This window comes from Archocentrus centrarchus, unplaced genomic scaffold (assembly GCF_007364275.1).
Source record: "Archocentrus centrarchus isolate MPI-CPG fArcCen1 unplaced genomic scaffold, fArcCen1 scaffold_32_ctg1, whole genome shotgun sequence".
Classification (NCBI taxonomy): Eukaryota; Metazoa; Chordata; class Actinopteri; order Cichliformes; family Cichlidae; genus Archocentrus; species Archocentrus centrarchus.
Genome location: NW_022060260.1, coordinates 1,099,626 through 1,115,000, shown reverse-complemented (window position 1 = coordinate 1,115,000; position 15,375 = coordinate 1,099,626). Strand labels below are relative to the sequence as shown.

At 47.4% G+C, this 15,375-nt stretch overlaps 1 protein-coding gene across 4 annotated transcripts in view; it reads left to right on the top strand.

The window, feature by feature from the left end:
- The window catches only part of znf536 (zinc finger protein 536), a 206,650-nt gene that overhangs the window by 273 nt on the left and 191,002 nt on the right, over positions 1-15,375 (top strand). For 2 of the 4 annotated variants that reach the window (XM_030724136.1, XM_030724131.1), the window contains exon 1: positions 1-153. This exon is cut by the window's left edge and continues 273 nt beyond it. The gene's annotated coding sequence lies outside the window, so the exon portion shown is untranslated. Of the gene's footprint in view, positions 154-546; positions 859-15,375 lie in introns of those variants that run through there. The other 2 variants (XM_030724132.1, XM_030724134.1) reach the window with 1 other exon arrangement.

The following is a 15,375-nucleotide window of genomic DNA, read 5'->3' as shown; positions in this document are numbered from 1 at the left end:
AGTGCAGATAGATGAGCGTCATTTTTTATCACTCATTACTTCTCTTAAGCGGTGACTGACGCTCAGGACGCAGAGGAGGAAACACTCGTTTATCCTGGACTTTCTAAGGCGAGGAGAAGAAGGAGAGAATCCCAACAGTTTCCCTAAAACAAGGTAAGAAATTCTACTTTTAGGAGTGATTTGGTGACCTGCTGTGTGTGCACGGAGGCTGTTATCCCAGCCAGTTTTCACCGCTCGGTGCCGGAGCTGCCTGGGTCTGAGTGCCTGTGTGCAGAGGGCAGCTTTTGAAATAAAACACTCTTTATGGGCACTTCAAGGTCAGAAACAAACTAAGGTGGCCGTGAACCGCGTTTTTTCCTTCTGCCTGGGGAAATGTAATGACGAGGGGATTATTTCTTTAAACGAGCTTCTGATCACCGCTGGGCTCATCAGCTGCAACGGCGAATACCACAAGACCAGTCGGCTCTGCTTTCTACAATGGAGTGCCTTTTTAACGGTACAATGCATTTCACCTACCAGATAGGGGGAGTCCAGGCTGAAAGATGAAGGGAATATGCTGATGGCTGGCGATCGGCATCAGTGTTAGCACACTGAGGGAGCTCAGAAAGACACAGACAACTAATAAAGGCGCATTTTTCACGTTAAAGTCGGGATGCGCGGCAGGGAGCAGCTGTAGGAAGGATCGAGGAGTGGACAGTCTTTAACAGGTCCTAAGCGCACTTTTCAACACCCCCGTCATCCGACAAGAATATGATCCGGTCAAATCATATGGACATGCCTCATTATTCAATGAACACTCTTTCTCACAACGCATCGTTTACGCGCAGGAGTTAGCCGGCGCCTCGCCAAATTTCAAAGGTAAGAAGTGTGCAGCTTGCGGTCCGAGATGGGGCTCGCACCGGGGCTCGGGCTGCCGTACTCGCTGGGAAGTCAGTTTTTGGGGAGGATTGGGGTTGTTTGTGTGGGAGAATCGCAGCGGGAGTCTCTGCTGTCTTCCCAGTCGTGATTAGAAAATAACAGAGCAATTATCCGAAGCGGGTGACGATCGTTTAAAAAAAAAAAAAAAAAAAAAAAACGACGACGGAAGAGCAGCTGGGAGCGAAAGAGTCGGGCTGCCCCGCTCCACAGCGCGCAGCTCAGCGCGCAGCAAACTGCTTTTAATCCGCAACAAAACACTCGGGAACGCGGTGTGTTTGTCGCTGCTGTTTCTGCTCTGTAACCCTGGGTGTGCGTAAAGGGCGCACGGCTTTGCGGTGTTGCGCAGACGGGTCAGCGGTACAATGGGAGACTTTGAGGGAAGTCCAGCCGCGTTCCCGTTTGGAGTGTGCTGGAAAAAAAAAAAAAAAAAAACAACTTTTTCACCGATTCCCCCACTCGGACTGAAAGAATTCAGGAGGAAGATTAAAGTTTACCGGTGCGCTTGGCACCACGTGTCAAAACTTGTGAGATGGAAGGAGAGCCGGTGAGACCTGCCATTTTGTGCAGTGATCGACCTCTCTAATGAATAAGCAGCCTCTGCATTATGCTTTGAGGAGACGTTTTGATGGCATTCACACGAGGGGGGTAAATGTCATATGTGCGGACGAACGCGCGCTGAAATCGACATTTTTGGGAGCCGCTGTCACTCCGACGGGGATGGGGTAAAGCTGCGGACTTTAGTTTTTAAGAGCGAGAGAGCCAAGTTAAAAAGGCTGATAGGCATCCGTTACTGTGTAAATATAAAATGACGGAGCTCATATTTTTCTGTCAGACGGATGCAGCAGGTCGGCTGTGTAACGTGTCAGCGCTTTCACCACTTTTCGCCTTATATTCTTAAATATATATATTTATTTTTAGGAGGGGGGTGGGGGATATTTTTAGGACATCCGAAATATCCAGCAGGCTGGAGGGTTTCCGTGCATTAGCCGGTGTGTGTGAATTCCCACATCGAGGCTCGCGTGTCCGAATGTGCAGCGTTGATTTAATATTAAAAAAAAAAAATCAGTTCGTATGATGAAGGCGGTAATGCGGGCTGAAGCGCCTGTATAGGCCGCTTCTTGGGTGGGGAGGACCTGTTCTTGGAAGTAGAGTTGACCCCTGAGTGATCTGACCTGGGATATCCACCCACTTCCAGCAGCCGGCAGCGCTGCACAATGACTCTGAAGACACATGGCATCTTTCTTAAAATACTTCACAGTGTCAGTCAGGCCGTTTCCCATGTTTCCCTAACCTTTCCTAAAGTTGACTCCAGCCAGAAAAAGTTGCTTCTTCCTCAGATTCATTGTGCGAGGAAAACGAATAAATAGATAGAGAGCTGAGCTGAGATGCTGTCATTGTGTAATGGTATGCACAGGGCGGATATTATGTCTGAAATTGTGTCTGGGCGTAAACCCCTTTTGTCAGCTCCTTTCAGTCCCTTATTGGAGAAGAAATATCAGCTGGATGAGTGTGTGTGCTCCCTGACAGCACGGACCTGTTTGCCCTCTCCTGCACCTCTCTGCTGCTGCAGCTTCACATGTTGTCATTCTTTTGGGGTGAAATATTTGGGAAGAGTTTGAGAAAAGGCCTTGCTGTGCACATCGGCCTGTTGGAGGAATTCATGTCATGAATTTGGTGTCAAGGCCTCAGTGGATTGTTAGCAATTTATTTCATGTTCATTAAGCCCTTTTTTTTTTTTTTTGCCTTCATACAGTATAGGTTTCAGCCTCACGTACCACCTCCTGATTAATTATCCAATTAATTTTAAGTGTTGTTGTCATTAAAAATAAGAATTCTCATAAAATATGCAAACATTATTTATCTTCACTTCATGGAAAATCACAGAGATTAATTCTTGTTTATGGGTGAGATGTTTTGTGTGAGATTTATTAAAGCAGAAACACACACACACACACACAGACAGCACCACAGATCTGACATTTTCTTGTGTTGCAACTTTCTGACCGATCGAGCTCGAAATGTGTTGTGTGGCGGTCGTCGCTGGCCTCGTGTTAGTTGCTTTCCCACCTGTGTCCGCGTCAGCATCGCTGAGGGGGCCGCGGGCCGTGACTGACTGCACCGATACGCATCTCTCAGCTGCAAACGAGGGAGAAGGAGTGATGAGACAGACGGAGGGGGAGAGACAGAGAGAGGGAACGTGGCATGCAAAGGATGGGATCAAATCCGTCCTCTTTTCAGCAGCCTGTCAGTCAGTCAGTCAGTCCCGCGGTCGAGTAGACCCACTCGACTGGAGCCGCAGCGTTGTCAGGCCGACACATGGTGAATTACTTGACGTGAACACAATCAGACTTCTGAAAAAGCAAAGAAAAAAACACAGAAAATCAGAGACACCCGAGCGCCATGACAGGAACGCACAAAGCCACACGCATTATATAATGCAGCAGTCCACAAAATATGTGTGCACAGTCAGTCGGACAAATTCAAGTGAGCCTGCAGCTCAGAGCAGCCCAGCGTCAGCCTCATGTAATTATGGGGAGAGGGCTCCAGCTGTACCGGCTGCGAGGCCAGGGCTCCCAGTCCGCTGGGATCAGGGCGGTGGTGGGCAGGCAGGATCGGCCAGGTCCCATCATCAGCCAGACATGAACTGATATGTGTAGCCCCCCCCCCCCCCCCCCCCCCCCCCCACTTTCCTGTGTGGTACCTACGGGGGAAGGCTGAGGATACGGCCGGGTTTGCTTCTGCATTTCCACTCTGATCGTCCTCACTCTGCTAACAAGGAGCCACTCTGTGTGTGTGTGTGTGTGTGTGTGTGTGTGTGTGTGTGTGTGTGTGTGTGTTTGGGGGGGGGGCTGGGTCGAGCCTCTGTGACCTTGATTTCCAGAGTTCAAACCAGAGAAGCTGTGGAGCTGGGAGTGAGGCGGCTCTGAACAGCTGCACAGACATAATCAAATCTGGGATGCGAAGTCGGGATGAGCGCCTCAGAAATCTCAGTCCCATTTTTTTAGCACATTTGTTTGAATTTTTGTTGGTGAAATAAATTTTTCACTCCTCAGTGCTGCTTTTTAAGGAGCAGGAATTCTGAATTATTCCACTGTGGGGAGAAATTGAAGGAAGTTTGAAGGCGTTTTGTGTCGCTGACCTTTCTTCATAATTCGACATTTTTAGGATCTGGTTGTGCTGATTGAATTTGTAAATGAGCAAATCTTTTAAAGCGCGATGATTGCCGATCACATCCCGGTTATTTTTAATCAGCTGTACATTTTGGGGGGAATAAAATGAGCTTTGCCTCTGCCACTGAAAATTAACGGCAGTTTGAAATATGGAAGATGAGCAGGAAATAAATATGTTTCTAATTTAAATGTGACTGAACGGATCATTGTGCAGTTTTCCTGTTTTCCTGTGTTTGTCCTGAGAGCTCGGTAAGAGTTGGGAGGTTGAGAGCTGGAGGAGCAGTGGGGTGGAAGGGGGGTAATCATGGACGTCAGTTTGATCTAAGAATAAAGAGTGTGGGGCAGATGAGGCGCTGACAGATAGGCTCGACTCAGTCCTCTCATGCCGGGGTGCCATCACAAGGAGCGTCTGCCTGTCTGGGCAGCCGGGGGAGTCGGGCTTGGGGGGGGGGGGGGGGGGTCGGAGGAGGAGAGGTGTTTTTCACTTCAATCTTCTTATCAGACCCAGCTTTGTAAAATAAGGCCGAGGAGGCGCGTGCTCGCGGGTCATTTCGGAGTCCAGGTGCTGCTCCGGCCTTGTCCTCACATCAGCAGCAGGAATGTGGTGAAAAAAGGGAAAGCACAGCCCTGAGATTCCCCTTTGTTTGCTGCGGCTCCCTGCTGAGCCTCCTCGGCATTCGGGCTTTACCGAGTTTGGCTCCACTTTGGTATTATTTCTTCTTCCTCAAAGTTCGTTAGCATTTTGGATTTAAGAATGCGTCATGCGATGTCAGGACTGTTTTCCCTTTTGATGTGTCGAGCGGCACTGTGTTTTCAGCCGTGTCATTTCCACAGACAACAGCTTAACACAAACCGGCAAGCACACATCAATCAGAGGTCCTGAAGCAGAGAATTGTTCCTGCTTAGCATTCAGCCGTGCTCGGCTAAGACAGTGGTAAATACCTCCACAAGATGGAAGGTTATACCCACTTCACATACCACCACTGACTGCGAGGCACATGTCATGTCTGCTCTTTAGCTGCTCTGCGTCGTGGATGTGACCTCTGTAAACTTCCAGACCTCTGCTAATGAGCACACCAAAGTAGCACAAGATGGAGGGAGAGAGAAGGAGGGAGTGAGAACTCCTGCACCTTTAATTATGATCAAGAGGTTTTCACCAAAGGACGGAGGCGTTCCAGTTCTGTTGCACTCGTAAATCTGGCCCCGGATGCCGTATATTGTGTCGAACGATTACTGTACACCATTATAGTGCATATTCAACTGCCTCTCCAGCACCTCATTTGCATAATTGGATCTTTAATGAAACTTGCCTTGTGGAACAAAAAATACAAAAAGAAAGATGAAAAAAGTGCTGCTGCTGGTCTGTCTGTCTGTGTGTGTGTGTGTGTGTGTGTGTGTGTGTGTGTGCGTGCTCGCACGGGTGCGGGGGGGGGTACATATGAATCGGGGCGCCCCCAAATATTTGTGGACTCTTTCTGTTTTGAAATAAAGAGCTTTGAGGAGGTGATAAAAAGAGAAAGGTGGAAGGAAGAGGGAGAGGAGTGACCGGCCGAGCCCCGGCCGCTCGCACATCAGCAGCACTGCTACAAATAGGATGAGAAGTGACTGTGAAAGCTGTACATTCCCAGCCAGGTCTCGCGGGTTAAGACTACAATAGCGGGATATTCTCTAGCCCAGGGGGGATTTCAGCTCCTCTTCTGTCGACACTCATTGCACCAACTTGTTACTCAGGGAAGATGGCTCTTTTGTAGGAGAGCCGATTCCACGCTCGCCTGGTAGAATTCCTCTGTTGCAAATATTTTGACAAAGACTAATCAGGAGCCGTTGTTTTTTTTATTCTCCTTTTTTCGGAGGGCTTTGGGGAGGTGGCTCAGTCTGCCTGCAGAGAACACTTTTTATGCATCTGTGTTTTTATCTCAATCAGCTCTTTGCATTTCCAGTATTCATTTCTGCATTTGTACGTGTGTTTGCATTCCCCTTCCTGCCACTTGTGCGTCTAATTTGTTTCACTAAATTCTGACTCGTCCCGCTCCCGTCGGCCTTCTGGAGGTGAAGGTTAAAATCCTGCATGCCTGCAGGACAACAGCAGGTTGTTTGTCTCCCCGAACGATCTGTCGCCTAAAACTGAGATAAAAAAAAAGTTCTCGTTTAATGAGTGTGTCATGAAAGAGACTGTTAGGTGGCTCTCTTATTTCTGCTCTGAGTGCCCCTCCACTCCGGAGTGGGACAGCTAATCGAGTGCTAATGTTAAAAAACGCTGGTGGAGCAGCGGCGGTTTCCCTCTCGCTCTCTGTGTGAATGTGTGTTTCCACTCGACGTCTGTGGGAGTGGATCATGTGTCAGAGCGGTTTACAGGTGGTTTGCAGGGCAGCGGCTCTACAGAGAGGTGCAGGGAAGGCAGGCAAGGTTCAAGTACCTCAGAGGCTCTGATCGCGCTGAACTGAGCAATCCCAGCCTCTGAGAGGACCCTTCAAACGCCTCCTTATCGTGCTCCTCACTACAACATTTCACTCCTTTCCCCGTCTCTCTCTGCCGCAGCCTCTGTCATCTCTCCATCCTCTCTGCAAATCATTTTTCCTCTCCATCACCAGCTTTTTTATCCTCCTGCTTCTTTCCCCTGTCACACCGGACACTTGCTGGTACGGTCGCCTCATCTTCAGGCGAATCTTTAACAGATGTAAAAATGCTTCACTTCAGCCTAATTATGAGGTCAGAGTGGAAACTGTTTTACTTCCAACCATGCCGGTTTCTCCACAGGAACCATCTGAAAGCACACGTGTTGACCTTTAATCAAAATCGGATGCTCTTTTTTTTTTTTGTCCCGACAGACTGATGTTTAAACGTTTTTGACAGAGACGTTTCACAGGAGAGTTACGGCGATGGTGCGAGTTTAAAAAGCCTCATCTTAACTGCACAAAAACAATCTGATTAGTGTACAAACGTGAGATTGGTGGAGTGGTTGATTGAGAGAGTTAAATGTGCAGTAGGCAGAGCGATGACAGGACGGAGTGGGAGAAAACACTTAGAGCGAGCAGCAGCGAGACGCAGAGAGGAGGGATGATGTGCTTAACGGTATCTGTAGGCTCCCTCCTGAACAAGCTGCTGCCACTGATCCCGCGAGCCTGCACTGATAAATTCAGTTTGATAAAAGTCACTGAAATGCCGGCCTGTCTGCACACCTCTTTTAAGCGCCGGTACATTTGTCAGAGCCAGTGGAAGTCAACCAAAGGGTTTTAATGTCACATCAGGCTAAATTAAAGAGTCAATCGAACGCAGTGAGAGCTTGAAGTTTTTATTTGCAGTGACAGTGGTGGTGGTTCAGCTGCGGCTGGTGCTGAAGATTACTGGGCCCCAGTTGATGCAGGCAGTCGTTTTACATTTTCTATTTGTCTTTTGGGAGTTTTGTGATTATTTGCTGCTCGTTTTAGCCTCGATGCTCATTTTGTATCTGATGACTTTGAGCGGGGGAGGGGGGCTCTGTGTGTGTGTGTGTGTGTGTGTGCGTGTGTGTGCGCACTCATCTCATGTCTGGCATTATTTTTCTAATTTACTGTTATTATTAGTATTAATCAAGAGAAATTAGATATGTGCTGCATTAATCATCCACCTTCCTTAATATAGCAAACTGAGGGAGCATTTAAGGAAAGGCTGCATTTAAAAACAGGCAGCCTTCCCCCTGAGAAGCCCTTTAATACCACATCGCTGTTCTCCATTTATGCAAAAGTAAATAAGTAAACCCAAAAGGCGAATGAGCATTCCAGGCTTTAAACACACAGCCTTCTGTAAACGGCTGGCGCAGCCGCGACCGCGTCTCTGAGGCAGAGCTGCTGAGAGACGAAGGATCCCCACTGAGCTTTTTTAAATTTAAGGTAAATACAAATACAACCGGTTTATTTTTGCTAGTATTTGAGGACAGGTTAGGCAAAAACAACTGCTTTTTTATTTTATGGCACAGATTTACTGTAAGGCCTCAGTTAAATAGAAAACATTAGAAAAGCTTAGAGACTGTACAGAGTGACTGGGGGGGAGGGGGGGGGGGTATATCTTCATTCATTTAATTTATTCAGAGTCTCCCCAAAATCTCTGATTAATAATATGAGGACATAACAAAAAGTCATGGGAGAGAAGTTTGAGCTCGAAGGGCCTCAGAGCCATGTGACGCCGGAGGGGGCGGGGCCATCTCCAGGTGGTTTACCTGTGGTGGCCCGGGGGGGTGGGTGGGGTGGGTTTCTGGGGGAGTCAGAAACTTCTAGAAAATAAAATAAAAACATTCGAGAGTTCTAATGATTGTAATGAAGGCTGCCATTAACCTGCATCAGGAGGCGTGGCTTCCCTGTAACAACATGTGATGAACACGGATCCATAATTGGACCTTTCAGTGCAGACTGTTTTATAGTTACACTTACATGACACACTGTAGGAGATGACACCATTTCATAAAAAGCTGCTCACATTATCTTCATATTGAATGTTTTTATTTTGAAAAGCTGGGATATTTTAGGCTTTTTAAACATCTGGGAGCTTTTATTTGTAAAATGTACATGTTCAGGCTAAAATACTGCCTCCACTCTGATATATCCATTCCTATAACTAACTGGGGACTTTTACTTTAAAAGTTTATGCCTCCTGGTTCACCATGTGTGAGCTTTTATTCTGAAAACGTCTAAAGCATCCCTGTAGCTTCCTGTTGTTTGTTTTGTTAAATGTGACATTTGTCGGCATTTATCAGGATTTGAGATTAATCTTGAAAATAACCTTCGTTTGTGTGAAACGCTGATGTTTCCTCCGTGACACGCCGCTGGATCCGTCCTACTGACACTTCCTGTTTCAGCTCCCGCACCAGCCAATCAGCTGCAGAGCATAAACGTGATTTTAATGAAGTTCATCCAGAATATTTGATCTTTTCTTCTCCTTTTTCTGTCCGTGCACACAAACAATTCCACCTGCTGTTTTATTTAATTAGGTACAGCAAACATTAACTCTGTGTGTGTGTGTGTGTGTGTGCGCGAGCTCTCTGGGAGCCGTCAGTCTTTCATGAACTACTTTAAAAAGTGTTGTTCAAGGTGGGAACTAAATAGTGTTTATCTATAATGCATCAGTGTTATTACTGGGGTTGGGAGTGAGACGGAGGCTCTGTGATGTGCACAATTCCCCCGGCGACTCGCTCTTCCCTTTAAAATCTCTTTTTAAGTCGAGAGACGCGCTCCCACCTCCACGCTAAGACAAACCCGAACAGGTCTCCTGCATTTTCCGACAGTTTCCACAAATCATCTTTTTAATCTTTATTTTTGAAGTGGCCCACCCCGTCGTCCTCTCCCCTCCTCAGCTTCCTTTCTCTCTTTGTCTTTTTTCTTATTGTTATTATTTTTATTCTCCGATTGTGAGCCGCCGCTGTGTGTGTGTGTGTGTGTGTGTGTGTGTGTGTGTGTGTGTGTGTGTGTGTGTGTGTGTGTGTGTGTGCGCGCGGTTTCTTGCATTGCTCTCTTTTGTTGTGTCGTTCACACTGCTGGCAGTAACGGGGGGAGTTAAGTGGAAGTGCTGAGGTTCGGCCCTCGTCGGGCTCGTCTGTAAACAGGACTGTCAGATGAGCGCGGGGAGACGGAATAAACATGCGGAGCATTTGCATCCGTGGTGTGGCTGATAACACTGATAGGCTCAAAGGGTGAGAGCGAGTTCAGGCTGGAAGTTTGTCCCCGAGCCGGGAGGTTGTTTCTGCGGCTCCTTTTAAAGAAGCAAAGCGAGGCCCGGAGCGTCCTCGTTTCTCCGGCTGCGCTGCGTGAAGAGCACAGACTTTATAACCTTATACACACCAGAGAAACTGCTGCATGCTGCACTCACACATGAGCTGTGTACACATGTAGTCCACTGAAACACCAACTGCAAATTTTACCAATCTGTGATTTATTTTTAGCTGCAGCGGCTCTGATTGGTCGCTCTGATGACTCTGGCTGAGATTCCTGAACTACAGGATGAGTTGCTGAAGTCTGACAGTACGGTTCACGTGATATATCATTTTATTTGTATAGCACAGCTTACAAAGACAGATGAGCAAAAAGCTACATTCAAACAGAAACTTATGGAGATCGGTAAAGTGGAGATATTTAAAACAGCCTCCCAGAATAAAGCCAAACATGAATTGACAGTAAAAAATGAGGATCTTCCTCCTGTAACAGACGCCTACTTGTTCCTGGTTTCCCGCCCCGGGTGGTAAAACGTGACTGAAGGAGGTTGCGTGTATTTAACCGCCTCCCGCTGAGGTCGAGCTGTTGTATCCTGAAGGTTCCCCCCATGTGTGGTTCTGCCAAACACTCCCGCACCTCTAATTATGATCAAGAGGTTCTCGCCAAAGGACGGAGGCGTTCTGCTTCACTCGTAAATGCCGGACATGTCGAACGATTACTGCACCATCACAGTGCATATTCAGTGGGTCCCATCGCGGAGCTGCAGTTTGATCCCAGTTTTGAGAAGATGTTTGTTTTCTAATCATTTGACCTCATTGATTACTGCGTCTGACTGCGTCGGGGACCACCTCCACATTTCTGACTCAAATATGGAAACGGAGGCTGGAACTAAACTGGAATAAACCAGAGTTCTCCTGACCTTCACGGAGGAGTTTATATCCTCCTTCCTGTCCTGACTGAATGCTTCCACCGTCACAGGAAGTCCTTCAGCCTCATCAGGGCTGCACACCTACAGGACATCTCCCAGCAGAGCCACTTTGGATTAGGAATAGGAGAGGTTTGCTCTACACATCTGAAGTTGAGGTGGAGTTTATTTCTCCCCCTTGTAGCCTCCATCCCTCTGATTGCCGATCAGACCCTGAGGGCTCCCGGCACTCTTGCTAGATCCCCGTGATTAGAGCAATTGGCCTCCCCCACTTTTTTCTTCGGGGCTTAGAATTGGTTTGCGGGGCAGGAGTGAGGTGCACGGAGGAGGAGCGCTGAGAGGGAGAAGGGAGAAGAGTAAAGAGTACGAGAGTAAACAAGAGTCGGCCTGGTCAGCGTGGAGGGTGGGGGTGACATCATGTTTACCAATATCAGATTTATGAGAAAAAAATGAGGGGAAAAGGCATCACACAGCCTCCTGAGTTTAAACAGGACCCTCTGCTGTCCACCAGACCTCTGCAGCACGAGGAGCTTCCAAAGATGGAAGCATGCACGTTTTCAGGGAGGCCGCGATGGACGGAGCAAACGGGCCGAGCGGCGTCTCCTGCCAAAACGCTTCCGTGAGGGTCATCACGAAAGGATTTTCACCTCACTGTCATCATAGGAAAAAATTCACATTAATATTTTTATTGTGACTTGTGCAGAAAATTGAAGAAATAACAGAAAAAATGCTATCAGCCAAATTCATCTCTAAGCTGTTGTGTTTTTATGTTTTTGGAAAACTCAAATCAAATGCAGGGACAGCCTGAACTTATTCAGAGGTTATCATAGGTGAGCTGATATTGATATTTAATTTGTAAAGATTATCCTGGCTGATGTTTGACTTTTTTAAGCCTGGGAAAACCTTCCAGGTCTGATGGCAGGTTCAGAGAGGAGGGGGGTCTGCTGCTCGTCCCAGCAGGACGAGACCTGGACACGGACCTCTTTGTCTTTTTAACCAAATCTGGAAGTCGGTCTCTGCCGGTTGTTGCTGGGTGGGAAACATCTGAAATCAAAACAATTCAAGAACTGAAATGATGAAGCAGCAGAAACACCACGCGCTTCCTTTTGGGTGAAGTTTGGAGGGGTTCAGAGGAGGATCGAAGCTCGTACCCTGATCCCGGCAGCCCTCTCTGTGAAAAGTGGAGGTGGAGTCGTGGTCCCCGCTCGGGGGGGTGAAGACCTGACAGGTGATGTAAGCCCTCAGGTTTGCTGGGTGTACTGTACGTACATGTGTGTGTTTCAGTTACTGCTGGGAGGGGTGAGGTAGAGGAGTGTGTGTGTGTGTGTGGGGGGGGGGGGGGGGGGGGGGGGGGGTGTTGAATCAGCCATTACCAGCGTTCATGTGGAGCCCGGCAGAGGTCAGTCTCCTCCTCGACACCCCTTTTTCATCCAATTTCTGAGGCTGCGGGCGGCCGCTTGCCGCGCTTTTGTTGCCGGAGGTAATCTGTGAAGTGATCTTAATTATGGAGGTTCGGCCTGTTCCTCTCTTCCCCCCACCTCTTCCTCCTCTCTCTCTGTCTCTGTCTTTTTCTCTCTTCCTCTCTGTACACGCTTTTAATCAAACAGCGTAGTTAGCTCGTAATGAGGGCGAAGGGAGCACGTGTGCTCCTGCTTACACATGCTGCGAGGCTTTGAGGAGAACGAGGAGGATGAGGAGAGCGAGGAAGGATGGGAAGAGTTTCACTGACAGGTTAGCCACCAAGATTTTATAGATGTCACAAACATTATAAATTATGGCACAAATGCTCAAAACGGGTCTCAGTGTAGTTAGTGTGATAAAAATGACCCTGGAAATATTATTACTGCTAAAGTGTGTGTGTGTGTGTGTAGGTGTGTGGGTGAGTGAGTGTGTGTGTGTGTGAAGGTGTGTGTGTTTCTGTGTGAGTGAGTGTGTGTTAGTGTGTGAGTGTGTGTGTGTGAAGGTGTGTGTGTTTCTGTGTGAGTGAGTGTGTGTGTGAGAGAGTGTGTGAGTGAGTGAGTGTGTGTTAGTGAGTGTGTGTGTGTGTGTGAGTGAATCAGTATGTGTGTGAGTGTGTGTTTCTTTGTGTGTGTGTGTGTGTGTGTGTTAGATTTATAAATGTCAGATGACCTCAGAGTGCAGAAGCAGACGTAGATCAGCCAGTTCATGTTTTTAGTGACGCACCTGTTACCTGAAATCAGGAGAGGAAGCCGCTCTGATTGCTGCGTGCTGATTGGTCAGATTTGTTTTCCTGGTGAATTTCTGTAATTGTTTTTACATGTGAGACATTTCTCATTTCTTGCTGTCACACAAACACCACAAACTGTTCTCTAAAGTGTGTGTAGGCAGCGTCTTTAAAATGTGTGTGAGGGGCTTCTGTGAGGTCCCGGGTAAAATGGGGAGGGTGAGGGGTGAAGTGGGGGCAGTGGGTGTTAGATGGGATCTGTTACACACAAACAGCCGAGGCATTGATGAGATGATCCGACAAGGATTAGACCAACAATCCTGATAGACACTGAAAAGGTGACGTGTGTGTGTGTGTGTGTGTGTGTGTGTGTGTGTGTGTGTGTGTGTGTGTGTGGTGCCTCTGTCGTGCTGGGACCAGGTCACGGTGAGGTCAAAGGGTCAGTCAGATTTGATTGTTGTTGCGTCCTGATGTCACTTTCCGTGCTCACAGATTTCCGCTCCCTCCTGTATGCAGCGTTCCTCGTCACAGCGTTCCTGTTTCAAACGTGAGGATTTAAATGCTTTCTGAAGACGTCGCAAATTCAATACATTTTTTTAAGACAATAATTTGAACAGAATATATTTTATAGACCAATTATTAATTATTGGTTAATTTAAGACATTAATCAGTAATTAAATCAAAAGTTTGACATTTGTTGGTTATCTGAAAATTCCTCTGAGGGGCAGGGTTGATGATGTAATCTATTACATATTATTTGGTTCCAGGAATAAGTTACATTAATCGATGACATCAGCTGAGATGCGGTGTGATGTCACTTCCTCCTCCACAGGGATGCAGAGAGCTGAACTTACGCACTGACCTGGTTAGATTATCATAAATATGTGAAGCATTTGGACATTTTGGAAACCTGATTTAATTTGAACACATAATTAATGAGGTCGGATCCTGTTTAGTTTCTCTGGATTTTCTCATAAGAGATGAAATGATTTGTTTTATCACAGAACAGTCCAGGTAATTTTTTTAGTTTTATTTATTCGTTGTATTAATCAGAGCAGGGTCAAATGTGATTTCAGATGTTGGGTTAAATTGTGGAGCGTTCAGAGATGGATGTGAAATGTTTGGAGGACGTTTCTGAAGGATGTTGCTGATGTTCCTCTTTGATGGTTTCTTCTTTGTAGTGGGCGGGATGACATAAGGAGAAGAATGTAGGCCGAGCAGATGCAGCACGAGCCTCGCTAGGGACACCAGCTCTTTACTGTCCGGGGGGGGGGCAGCCACGAATAAATTTACCACGTCATCATACATCAGTCAGCAGGTTTCCTCGCCCTGTTGCCTCCCAGCTTAGCATTCACCCATTTGATGACATCATAATTGCTGTATGCAGCACTTCATGTCTGCGTTGTGCGGTCGCCCCTGAAGGCGTCTCCAAATCAATCAGTGAGCAGCTTAAACTCATGTGAGACAACAGTGTGCACAACATTATGACTGTGATCACGTGGTGCTTTTCCACCGATGCAGGTGAGAGCGGCCATGTTCAGTCACAGTCTGTATATAAAAGATGGATGTAGCCAACCCACTGGCTCTGAAGCCTTTTTGCAGCCACCATGCTGGTTTTTTTGGAGTGCTAAGGTGTCAGCTAATGCTAGCTGGGTTGGTGATCCACAGACTGTGGATTAGTGTGTGTGTGTGTGTGTGTGTGTGTGTGTGTTACAGTGAGCCTGCCGATTCCTTCAGGGTCAGCAGGAGGGGCCAGGGTTAAATGCTGTGACAGGGAGGTCAGCAGTGATTAGCTGCAATCTGAACTAATGGCCGAGGAGGAGGAGAGACAGGAAGAGGAAGAAGAGGAGTGGGAGGAGCTACCAGTTTGCTCCCCCCTCCTCCCCCCACCCCCATGCCCTTATATTATTAAAGGTTGCCTCTGTGCTTAAGTAAGGCGAAGCAGATGGGCCTTTTCATAAATCATGCTTATAAGATGATTACAGGCGTCGCCACCCACCATTCTCCCCTTCACACTCGCTACAGAAGCGCTCACAGTTTTCCTCAAGGCCGGCTAATCTCGGCGTGTTTTTAAACCCACAAAGCCAAGAGCTGAAGTCTGATTATTTTACTGACCGCAGGAGAGAAAGGAGACACCGAGAGCAACAAAGAAAGTGAAGAAAAATGCAAAGATAAGACCGAGCGCCGCCTCCTCTCCACTTGTTCTGTTCCTGAGCTCAGAAAGTTGCTCAGAACAGGATGTTCAATATATAGCACAGGGAGTGTGTGTGTGTGTGTGTGTGTGTGCTGGATTATGTCTGCGCTGGTGCACTATTCCTTGATGTATGCACCGTGTCAGGCAGTCATTGTCTCCTGGGTAAAGAATGATAGTTCAAATACCTAGCATCTCTCCCCTGGTGCTCCAAATGCTCGCCTTTGAAGTTTTTATAATCCATCTGTCATCTGCGAGCAGGGAGGGCACATGTTCTGTACCACTCAATTACCAAATTCTCTTTT